The sequence below is a fragment of the Scylla paramamosain genome, chromosome 28, assembly GCF_035594125.1.
Source record: "Scylla paramamosain isolate STU-SP2022 chromosome 28, ASM3559412v1, whole genome shotgun sequence".
Classification (NCBI taxonomy): domain Eukaryota; kingdom Metazoa; phylum Arthropoda; class Malacostraca; order Decapoda; family Portunidae; genus Scylla; species Scylla paramamosain.
In genome coordinates, this window is record NC_087178.1 from 2,167,857 (window position 1) to 2,180,167 (window position 12,311).

The window sequence follows — 12,311 nt, forward strand, 5'->3', positions numbered from 1 at the left end:
GATAACGGCTCGTGACGTAAAATAATAAATTACAAAAAAAAACCCTTTCAAACACATCGAAAAAGTTAATGTATTATAATACTTAAGGAATTTCAAGGTTAGAATCTCCACACTCTACGGAACTCACGCGCCGCCTTTCACTAACTCCCAAGCCCCGTAAGAGGGAAAGCGAGCGGGCGATAAGGAGAAAAAGAAAACGAGAGGATGAAAAAACACACTTAACGCATTATCATTATTTTTAAGTGACTGCCGAATTTCCTGGGCCGTTTCTTCGCGTCTGCAAAAAATGACGAACTCGTAAAATATATCGTTTGTTTGGACTGACTGAACCTCGACCAATCAGCGAACAGCGGCGGCGGCTCGTGCGAAATATTGGATCTGTCTTCGTCTCCGGCTTCTTCTAACACACGGCCCGCGAACAACAGCCGCGCGTCGCTTCTTACGTGTGTTTCTTGCTTCACTTTCTCCTCCAGCGGGTGTGAGCGATTGCCTTCTCCCTCGTGGTGGATGTGGAGGCCCCGCACGCCGTCTGTCTTGACGTGGGGGGGATGAATGTGTGTCAGCCGCAGCCCAGGTCAGTGTCAGGGAGAGCGAAGGCGGCAGTCAAGCACCAGCGCGCCGAAAAATAAGCGTAAGATAATTATTAAGTTTTATTAGTCTTCTCTCCCTCTCTCTCTCTCTCTCTCTCTCTCTCTCTCTCTCTCTCTCTCTCTCTCTCTCTCTCTCTCTCTCTCTCTCTCTCTCTCTCTCTCTCCTTTGTAAGTGAATAAGTAACTAATTAAACGTATTATATTTTTGCTTCAAATATTACTAATTTTTTTCATAGTTCCAGTCGAGAACAATGTACTTTATGCACTTAAATCTCTCTCTCTCTCTCTCTCTCTCTCTCTCTCTCTCTCTCTCTCTCTCTCTCTAAGCAAGTAAATAATAGACGCATTACATTTCCACTTCAAATATAACTTCTTTTTTTTCCACCATCCCAGGTGAAGATTATGTCCTCTTATACACTTAAATCTCTCTCTCTCTCTCTCTCTCTCTCTCTCTCTCTCTCTCTTGGGTGGGGGCTAACTTTAGAAGGCCATTTTTAGTGCTCGTGGATCTTACAACACATCACGTCGGAAGCTTTCTCCTTTTTCCTGACTTGAGCGAAACTTTCAGGGTCTGTCGTGTGCTTCACCTCCATTAAAGAAATCCTCCAATCGTACAAACATTCAGACCTTTATATCTATTTCCAGTGTACTGTCGCCTGATATTAGTTCGCCTGAGTGACCGCAGAGGCGTTGCAACTAAATAAAAATCGCGGTCACTTTAAAATCGAGCGGAGAAATGAGGAAGGCTGAAGATTTTTACACTTCATGCAGTAAAAGTTGAAGCAAAACAGAAACTTTAGGTCGTCACGCTGTATACCATGTGGCGTGAGAGAGAGAGAGAGAGAGAGAGAGAGAGAGAGAGAGAGAGAGAGAGAGAGAGAGAGAGAGAGAGAGAGAGAGAGAGAGAGAGAGAGAGAGAGAGAGAGAGAGAGAGAGAGAGAGAGAGAGAGAGAGAGAGAGATGGACGATTACAGTATATAAGTTTGCCAGACAATGACAGTCAACAAAACAGCAATGTAAAATGATATATGTATTATTATTATCATTATTATTAAATATCAGTAATAATTATCATTCCCGGAACCAACTACGTAATTCCATGTGATTAAAATGACACGACTTTTACATTTTTTTTTCTAACCCTTTGTTGTTGCATTTTTTACTCAATTTTTTTTTTTTTTACTTTTCATTCAGTTCACATTTTCAATATCTTTTTTTTTTCCATGATCGAATTTATTGGATCACACAAATCCTTTCCCAAACTAACTTTTCCAGCACGTGAAGCTTCTCTCCTTCCCTCCCTCCCTCCCACCACCATCCCTTCACCTAAACTGCCTTCTCACCTCCCCTCCTCTATTTTTCTTTTCCTATTTCTTCGTCTCACATGCCTCTTTTTCCCTCCTTCCTTTCCTTTTCCTACCTCTCCCTAACCTTCTCCTCTTCTTGCTCTTTCCCCTCACCTTAACTGCCTTCCTCTCACCTGTCTCCACCTATTTTTTTTCCAGTTTCTTCCTCTCACATGCTTTTTTTTTCTTTCCTTCCCTTTTCTTTCGTTTCCCAATCTCTCCTTTATTTCTACTTCCCTCTTCCTCCTCCCCTGTTCCATCTTTTTGAGCTAAACAACTTTCTTCCCTTAAATCTCTCTCTCGTTCCTTTTCCTTCTTTTCCATTCCTTTCCCAGTCTCTTCCCAAGTTTATTCCCTCACTCCTTCCCTTCAAGTCCCCGTCTTCCTTGTTTTCCCTTCCTATTTATTCCTCTATCAATTTTTCCCTTCATTTTCCTTTCTTCACCAGTCTCTCCCTAACTTTTCCTTCATCTCCCTCCCCCTCTCCCTTGGCCAATTTCTCTCAAGACCTTTTCCTTCTGCAATCTTTCCCTAAACTATACCACGATTTTCTCTCTCCCTTTTAGCCCTTGGAATTCATCTTAACCCTTAACTATTTCAGATTAAACTATGACCTTCACTCTTTTATAACCTCTTAGAAATCAACCTTAACACTTTGCTCTTTGTCTTAAACTTTCGTATTTTTTATTGTTAGACATCTATAGATTTTTCAATGGTTTATTTTTTTCTCTCTCTCAGCTACGTGTCATTGCTATGGTATTTCTACATTTCTGCGTGTTATTAATGTTTGCGTGTGTTTATCGATTGATGTGCTTTGCAGTTTTGTTTTTACTTCTCCTGTGTGTTTTTCTTTATTGTTTTTGGAGGAAGAGCAATATCATGATTTTTTTTTTTTGTAGCGTATGAAAACAGGGGAAAGAAAAGAGGAAAAGCATATTGATGATGATGATGATGGTGTCGTTGTTGTTGTTGTTGTTGCTGTTGTTGTTGTTGATGATGAGTTTTTTTTTTTTTTTAATAATTATTACTTTTTAGCAACATCAAACTGAGAATGTTTTTCCTTTAAGTAAATGCAAATATATGCTGTTTGCTAATAACCTCAGAGAGAGAGAGAGAGAGAGAGAGAGAGAGAGAGAGAGAGAGAGAGAGAGAGAGAGAGAGAGAGAGAGAGAGAGAGAGAGAGAGAGAGAGAGAGAGCTCCAACCTTCCTCGTAGTTATGGACAAAGTTTTATTATATACGAGGAAGTAAAGCGTCTCTCTCATAACCACACACACACACACACACACACACACACACACACACACACACACACACACACTAAGATTCTGGCTGTCAGTCGCACGTATTTTAAGGTACGATTAGGAGGAGGAGGAGGAGGAGGAGGAGGAGGAGGAGGAGGAGGAGGAGGAGGAGGAGGAGGAGGAGGAGGAGGAGGAGGAGGAGGAGGAGGAGGAGAAAGAGGAGGAATTAAACAAGAATACAAAGATGATGATAATAATAATAATAAGAAGAAGAATAAAAAGAATAAGAAGAAGACGAAGAAGAAGAAGAAGGAAAAAAAAACGAAAAAGACAACAACAGGAAGACCAAGAAAACGAAGAGGAGGAAAAGGAGAAATCGGAGGCGGAAGAGGAAGAGGAGGAGGTAAAACACGTGCACATACCTTTTTCTCTCACCTTTCCTCTATACATCTCATCTCTCACCCCCACCACCACCACCATCACCACCACCAATACCTCCACGAACACCTCCCTTGCTTCCCTGCCCCCCCCCCCCCACACACACACACAAGATTCTCCATCCGTCCCTCCCTTCTCCCTCCACATCGAAATACGAGAACATTCCTGCAACAGTGAAACATCCCTCCCCTCCGGTCCCGAAACGCTAGGCTCGCAGTTACGATACTTTACGATACAACGCAGCCATTTTTAACCTGAGCAAAATGGAACAGTTTCAGAGTGGCTTTTCGAGCTCCCGAAGCAACACAGGGGACTGAACCTCGGAAGCCCCAAGGAGGGATTTTTTGGTCCTCATATTTCGTATTTCGATTCTTCACTTATGTTTTTATTCATTTTTTTTTGGGGGGTTTAGCTTTATTTGCTGTTTTTCCTCGCCCTATACAGATTCATTCTCGTGGTTCGGTGGTGGTGGTGGTTCATCTCCGCGACTCCGCCATCGCCTCGCTCACCTGGGAACACCTGGGGACCGACGAGACCTCGACTCCTAGTGATTCAGAGTTCTTTCAGAGCTTCGTGCTTCATCACCTTCCCTTGACGGCCTCACGCCCTCTCTCCTCCCCTCACCTGTCTTCCTCTCTCCTCCTCTCCCTCGCCACCCCTCACCCTTTGTCACCCCTCTCGCCTCCCTTCCCTCACGCCTTTCCAACACACCACCATCTTTTCCGTGCATTTAACTGACCTGCTTTTTTTTCTTCACTTTTGATATACATGTACAGTTCTTGGCAAAACAAAAAGACACCTCGTCAACCCACCGCGAACTCTGTGACACCAGCACCCTTTCCTCCCCTCAGCGTCATCGTGTTTTGAGTGGCAGGAACACAACAATCTATTATTGATCTAACCATTGATTAAAAAATTAGCCTTCACGTCAGATTAGGCTTCAAGAATCTATCCAATCAAGCTGAACAGTAACCCCGAGCTGCCTTCTCGCTTGCCTCTCCCTCAGGTTAAGACACGCATCCCACCCCAGCCCTCCGCCCGCACCACAGGAAGGATAGGGGTGTCCTCCGCGCCGCCCACCGCCCCGTCAGGCCCCGTCGCGCGATTTCTTTCATACGCCATCAACATAATTGCGGGGCGGGATAATCGCTCCCATCCTTTGCTTGTTTCACTAATTACCTTGGAGTCCGGGAAATCGTCCTTGATCTCACCTGCCTTCGTAAAAGTTAGACAATTTGCAGGGTTCCGCTAAGCTGGCCAAATACTTTTTCCCTGGCACGCCCTCCCTCGCTCCTGCCTTCCTTCCTTCCTTCTCACCTTGCTCCCTCCGCTAAGTACACACGAACACCTGGTAGCTCCACGTCACCCTCTTTCCCAGGTGCGGAAGCGCCGTTGATTTTACAGGTAACTCATAACTTTTGGTGTAACTTCATGGAATCCTTTAGGGAGTTGTTATAGGTAGCGCAAATCAATTCCCTTTAGTGTGATTGTAATATTGCAATTTTCTGCTTCCTCTTACAGTTCTATCGCGAGTGAGGGTGATCTCTTAGCGTTCCCCTCGAGAGCTGTTTGAATACTTTTAGTCCTCTTAGATCGAGTAAGTCCCTTCAATCCATTCTTCTTCCCGCTCTTTCACGGATACTCTCTCTCTCTCTCTCTCTCTCTCTCTCTCTCTCTCTCTCTCTCTCTCTCTCTCTCTCTCTCTTTTCCGTTGCATAAATTTGCTTCTTGGTTCTACTGGGTTCCATTTGACTCTTCATTTCCTTTCGTGTGTCCGCCATTCTCAAGACGCAACTTTCAGCTTCTTTCCAGTGACTCCGAATCGCTGCCGCCCATCAGTCCCTTTCCATTGCCAGCCAGGCTAACCAATTTTACTGAAGCCCCAATTCCATCCCTTTCAAAATCATCCGGTGACTTTCCATCCCGTTAAAGGGCATTCCAGTCATATAAAATCACTCGGATCCGTTTCCACTTCCTCCAGAGCTATCGCTACAACTTATATTTTCTTTCTCTTTGGCATCTCCGCGAATTCCTACCGCCCCGGCTACTCTCCTGTGACGTCCGATTCTTTAACAAAATGCAGGTTGGAGGCGCATGAGTGTGAATTTGCCTTACACGTCCTGCCTTACAAATTTGAGGACGAGATCATGTAATTTGCTCCAGGATCCCTTTCCAATCCAATTCATATCCTTTTGAACCACTTCTAGACACGTTATAAGGTTTCCAGATCTTTTCCAGTCATATAAAAGACGTCAACTCCTCCGACGCGGCAAAAAAGGGCGCCAGACAAGGTATGGAAGCACGATTTTTCCAGCAAAATTTCCTGGCACCCCGGAAGTCACACTGCACATCACACATCATGTACACCACAGCACCACACCTGAGGCTGAGGCACACTAGCACACCTGATGGAATTCCAGACTTCACAGCATCACACCTTAACTCCCAAGAGTTTCCGGTCCTAACACTATTACTTCCCCAAACTCCTCGCTCCACACTTACACTGGCACCCTCTCCTACACCAGTCCCGCGGCGCCGCACCGAATCTCCCTTGCCTGTACACCACAGCGACACTACACTCACACGACAACACCAACACAGCACAGCGCCACAGCCTCCCAGAGGACCTCACCATTGAACTGCACTCATCCCGCTCATCGCACCACAGTACAACATTTGTCTCGCATCACCTCAGTACCAGACCTACCACAACGCACCACAGCATCACAAGTACCCTGCAGCACCACTCACATCTGCACCACAGCACCACGTCACCAGAACACAGCTCAACACACCTGCTCCACAGCATCACATCCCCGCGGCGCTACACCTGCCCGGCATCACATTACCAAGCCTGCACCCAGCCATGAGCAGGGCGCCGTCACACCTGGCTCCCTCCCCGGGTACTCACCTGCAATGCGACCGTAGCGCTGGAACATACGCTCTACATCGGTCTTGGTGCACTGGAAGGTATTGAGGTTGCCGACGAAGGTCCTGGAGTTGATGGCTTGCGGATCCTGAGAATTGGTCTGGTTGCCCACCTTACTCATCTCGCATTTACCAGCCACTCATCAACCCAGCCAAAGAGAGTCAGCCCGCGAATGACTGACTCGATACAACGACTTTCGCCTTAGAGAACGAGACAATGATTTGCGGATTCGTGTCCAGAGGCACCGTCTTCTGGAATTCCAGATTTGAGTTCGTCACCTAATCTGAAAAAGGGAAAAAACACCAATTGTCTAAAAAAATACTCTGGAAAAATTGCTAGAGTAAAAATATTCAACAAGAAAATGTCACTAGTTCATCCGGAAAATGGATTGGCTTTAAAATCTGCTGTTAAATGTTCAACTCCATTAAAAAATGCATGATACTAAAATAAATGCATTTTAAAATTCATCCCATTGAAAAGCGAGCAAGACATAGCGATAAAAACTAGTGGTAATCGCTGACTATTTGCTGAAAAAATAATTCCTACATGACCATACACGCGCCGTCGCCCATGTTGCCTGCGACTCACCTGAAACAGAATTAATTAAGCATCATATAGGTAAAAAAAAAAAAAAAAAAAAAAGGCGCGTGTCTCGCCATAGCTGCGCCAGTTAGCGTTGCCATTAACACTATAACGAGACGCGGCCGCCAGTTAACACATTAAAACGCATTAGAACCTCCCGCGTTAATATTTTTCGTCCTCGCCTCTTTTTCGCTCTCACTCTCTCTCTCCCTCTCTCTTTCTCCCTGGTCCCGGGTGAGTGGCGGCCGGCAGGTGGTGGGGTTTGCGCGCCGGCCAACTTTCTCTAAACTGTTGCCTGACTGTTTGTGACTGTTTAATGCCCCCGTGACCGTTCAATTGTTTATCCTGTGATTGCTAACTCCTGCTGCTCTTGACTGCTGCCGGGCGTAAGGTAGCTGTTTCGGAGGCTAGGGAGGGAAGGAGGGGCCGGGGGCGTGAGGAGAAAGGACTTGTTACCGTCACCGGGACGAAAAATGTAAGAAATATGTACATAGAACACGGACTCGTCTTTTTGTTCGTTATATGATGCTTTGGATGGTTATAGCTACCCATTTCCAGGAACAATTTTGCTTTTTATCTACAACATATTTTTTTTTTCACAACTTTTTACCGTCGCTGGCTCTCGTGGTTAATAAGAAACTTGAAAATTATTGGACGGGAGCTGCACGTGACGATTGTATAAATATTCATCAGGGAAACTTGTGTCGGGTATATTCATTACTGCCGTCAGCCCCGCGCGGCGCCATGCGGGCTGCAGTGCCGTGCCGGAGAATATTCACCTGACTGTCACGGGGCCGAGCGCTGGCTGGACACGCGCTAAAGTGGACAGTTTCTCCCTCGCGCTTCCCAGCCTTCACTAACTGGCTACATATCCCGCTTAACACGCAAAATACACAATCTCCGCGGCACTTCCTCCAAGACGGCCGATTTCCTGCGCAATATACAGCACGATTGCGACAACGATACCATGCGAATATCCGACTGTATTCAATATTTGTCCAATTCCCTCACCCAGCCTTCACTCGCTTCAAATCCTGCTGACACAGAATCTACAGCCTACGTGTCGCTAGCGCTGAGCCGACACATTCCCAAAATACAGCATGATTTTAGCGAAGACCAGCACCGCCTCTCCACATGCATTCCACCATAATTCGTCCCTGCGTGTCTGTCGGCCGGTCGCTCCCTAAACACCCAGCTGACGGCACCAGGAGGCTCCCAACCACCATTAACATTTCGGCCCGATACAAATCCCTCTTGTCTGGTGAACCTGGCCCCCTCTTCCCCGCTAGTGGTCACCAGGTGGAGGAGGACAGAATAGCGGTAGACGGTCCGGCACGGTTAGAGGGAGAGAGGGCAGGAGGGGAGGCAGGGGAGGCGAGTCTGAAATGGTATCTGGGACCGATCTCTCCCACCTCCGCCAGTGCCCCCTCCCTCTCCAGTCACTACTTAATGGTGCGGGTGAGTGCCGTAACGTCAGCACTCTGGAGCCATAAAAAGGGGAGTAATTGCACTACTTACTCAATAGTCTCTCTCAGGTAGTTATGGAAGAACAATAACACTTACTCTGAGGGGCATTAGCTCAGCCGGCAGACTGGAGGAAAGGGAGAGAGAGAGACAGAGAGAGAGGAGGGGAGATGAGTAGGGAGGGCGGGAGGCACGGGAGGAGGCTGAGTGGGAGAGAAGAGCAAGAGGTGAAAGGATCCACGAGGGAGAGAAAGAGAGAGGGAAATGGACGTATAGAAATGAAAAGAGGAGTAACATCAGGTGAAGTAGGACAGTGGAATGAAAGAGGACAGTGAAAGGCGGCGCGGGCACGAGGAGAAATGACGGGAAAAGGGAAAAAAGTGAAATGGTCAGAGTTCGAAAATGAAGAGTGAATAGAGTGAATGATGCAGAGAGAGAGAGAGAGAGAGAGAGAGAGAGAGAGAGAGAGAGAGAGAGAGAGAGAGAGAGAGAGAGAGAGAGAGAGAGAGAGAGATACTCAACTCCGCCAAATAAAGTGGGGGAAAAGGGTCAAGTGAAATTAAAAACGGGAAACGAGTGAACGAGAGAATACCTTTGGAAATAAAGAGTGAACAGCATTTAAAGGTACAGTAATTAGAGAAAAATGGTGCGTGAAATCCTGTAAAAAAGATTTGGTAGATACGAGAGAGAGAGAGAGAGAGAGAGAGAGAGAGAGAGAGAGAGAGAGAGAGAGAGAGAGAGAGAGAGAGAGAGAGAGAGAGAGAGAGAGAGAGAGAGAGAGAGAGAGAGAGAGAGAGAGATTTTAGGGACTTACGAAATACAAGACACAAATGTTACGTGAAAGGGAAAAGAGATAAACGAAAGTGTGTGCCAACAGCAGGAATAAAATAAAAGACATTGAGGCCGCCGCCATCTTTCCCCCTCGAGGCCCAGACGTCAACTCCTCCACGCAGGAAGCACTGCGGCGCCCTCTGCACGCACAAGAGGTCTCGCGGAATAATTTTACCCGTGAACCATTCCACCAAGAGGTCATAATTGCTCCCTCCAATCAAGAGGTCAAACACAGCCGCCTCACTCTTACTCACTCACTCACTCACTCTCGCTCGCTGTCTCACTAACCGGCAATTCAGCAAACCACAGTCGCCGCCGCCGCAGCCACCGCCACGAGTACGATTCATGCCACGTTTAAGCGGATACAACCGATAAATCCAGCTGGTAGCCGATTCCTGTGAGGGGCCGCCCGAGAGGACCCGTTCTTAACCCGTCCCTCGCCACTTGTCGTCCTGCTGAGGGCACACGTGGCCGCTCAACTACGCAAGCAGCCACTTGGAGGTTAACAGAATTCCATGCAGCCTCTCCTCTCCTCCCTCTCCTGCCGCCCTTGAGAAGGTAACCACAGGGGCTGAAAATTGCCTTAGAACGCCCGCTTGACTTGGAAAGTTTTCTCCCGCGGCAGCTGGCGGGCGCGAGGTGGGTGGGATAATGCCCGCCACGCCGACACCACTGACGCGGCGGAAGGTTGGGCTGCCTGCCAAGGAAAGCTTGACGGAGGGGGTGACGCTGAAGGGAAGGAGGAGGAGGAGAAGGAGGAGGAGGAGGTGGGGGTGGCGGTGAGAAAGTGCTGGGTTTAGAGAAATGACAAGAAAGACGATTTATTTTTTGCTTTCCTGGTTTTGTTTCGGGAAGAGAAATGTCGCTACATCTTATCTAATTATTAAGAGAACCACGAAGTTTCTAAATAAATGCAATGACAACGGGAGCCACGCCTGATCATGACACAATTATGAAATAGCTGAAAAAAAGTGAAATACTAGTCCGATAAAAAAAAGTCACGCCAGCAAGAAATTCGAAGCAGCAACACAGTGGACGCGCTCTGTCACAATACTGGTCTGAGGGAAAGAAAGTTGTACCGCCGCTGAGGGGGAGGCGGGGAGGGAAGGGAGAAGAGACCAGAGGGAGAGGAGGAAGAAGAAGAAGAAGAGGAGGAGGAGGAGGAGGAGGAGGAGGAAAGACGTACGGGTCTGGGAGGGGGAAGGAAGAACAGAAAACATAATTTATTGGTCTTTTACGATCTTGGTCAAAAGCAATTCGATACTGGTCGTCGTAGCCATTGTGATGTCGCGAAATTGACCGTGAGAGATTGTGTTTACGAGGAAGTGAACAGCAACAACAGCAATAGCAGCAACAGCAGCAGCAGCAGCAGCCCAGGCAGGGGAGGCTCGCGCGGCACAAAGGCGAAGCGATGCCGTGTTGTGCTGTGCCTGTCTGTCTGCTCCTGCTGTGTTGAATGGACGGCACGCAGCTTACTCAGAATCCAAGTGAAACACACACGCACACGCGCGCACACACACACACACACACACACACACACACACACACACACACACACACACACACACACCTAACGAAAGAGCTCTAATCTAGGATGGACGAGAAAATAACCAAACCTCTTTCCCACCTACTCTCCCCTAAAAAAAGGTTCTAAAAAATAAAAATACTCTCTTAACAGCGGAGACTCTTTGACAGTTTGAGGAAGCGCCGCATCACGAGGAAGATATGGATGGAAGACTATAAAATATAATAAGACAGACAAATGGGCCGGCCAGTCTTTTTATTTGGGGCAGGTGTGACTGGAATACCTGTGGCGTGATTAGCCGGGCAGACAGGTGCGGCTGGGCGGTCAGGATTAACAGTTTTGTTATTGGATTATCGCCAGAAATACCAGCAATTTACCTGTTTCCTATTTCAGTTTCGACCTTCCCGCTGGGTGGCGTAGAGGCGGCGGCGGCGGCGACCCTTGTGTCAGCAGAAATTGAAGTTGGGAAAAAATGGCGGTAAAAGAAGTGTGATGTCGTTGATCACACTTAAGTATAATTATCCTCAGGTGCAAAATTATTCCTATATTTACCCACGGGAAAGAAAGGCGGCACTAAAAAATAATTAAGCGCGTCTCTGGGAAAAGAGGAGATAAGAGGCGAGATGGGAGAGAAGATAAAAGGTGAATACAACACGGGGCGATAAAGGGCGGGCCGAGGTGTGGTCGCGGAGAGTGATTAGGGACAGAAAAAGATGGCAAAAGATTAAACCTAAAGGTGAAGCAATTAATGTTCCTGAAGTGGGAAACAAACGGGTGGTGGGGAGGTGGAGGTAGGGGCATGGGGAGGAGCGGGCGCAGGGGTGGCGGTGTGGGGCGGGGAGGAGAGGCTGGCGGTGGAGATCAGGGAGGTGCGGGGATGTAATCTGATATAAATGACACATGCAAGAAAGGTCAGGTAGGAGAGTGTGCAGCTGGCACCCCGCCGCCGCCAAGCCTACACCCCCGCCGCCGTCGCCACCCCCGCCTCCCCCATCCCCGCCGCCAACCCCTCTTCCCCCCGACGCTGCCGCCACCCTCGCCGCCCCCGCCATTCCAGCCGCCGCCGCCACATCCGCCACAGACGCTCATTAATAACTAAAATAAGAAATAGTCGTGTCGATTTTCCGACCTGTACAGAACCTGGGAGACAAGAGCATACCCGGGAAAAATGCTACTATACCAGATGTGCCGAGCTATTAGAATAAGGTCACCTAAAAGCAAGGAAGACCAGAACATCATGCACACGGGCAGATATGCATGTCAGCACTCACAAGGGTCAGGCACACAGGCGCGCGGGGAGGTGCACAATCACGTGTGTGTCATGTGCGATACGTGCCACATGTGTATCAATACACAATATCCC

At 47.8% G+C, this 12,311-nt stretch overlaps 1 protein-coding gene across 18 annotated transcripts in view; it reads right to left on the minus strand.

Moving 5' to 3' along the window:
* Window positions 1-12,311, minus strand: part of LOC135114692 (heterogeneous nuclear ribonucleoprotein C-like) — a 337,990-nt gene that overhangs the window by 261,930 nt on the left and 63,749 nt on the right. For 4 of the 18 annotated variants that reach the window (XM_064030595.1, XM_064030598.1, XM_064030594.1 and 1 more), the window contains exon 2: window positions 6,529-6,829. The exons of the other annotated variants lie outside the window; for them this stretch is intronic. The gene's annotated coding sequence lies outside the window, so the exon portion shown is untranslated. The remainder of the gene's footprint in view (window positions 1-6,528; window positions 6,830-12,311) is intronic. 18 annotated transcript variants of the gene reach the window in all.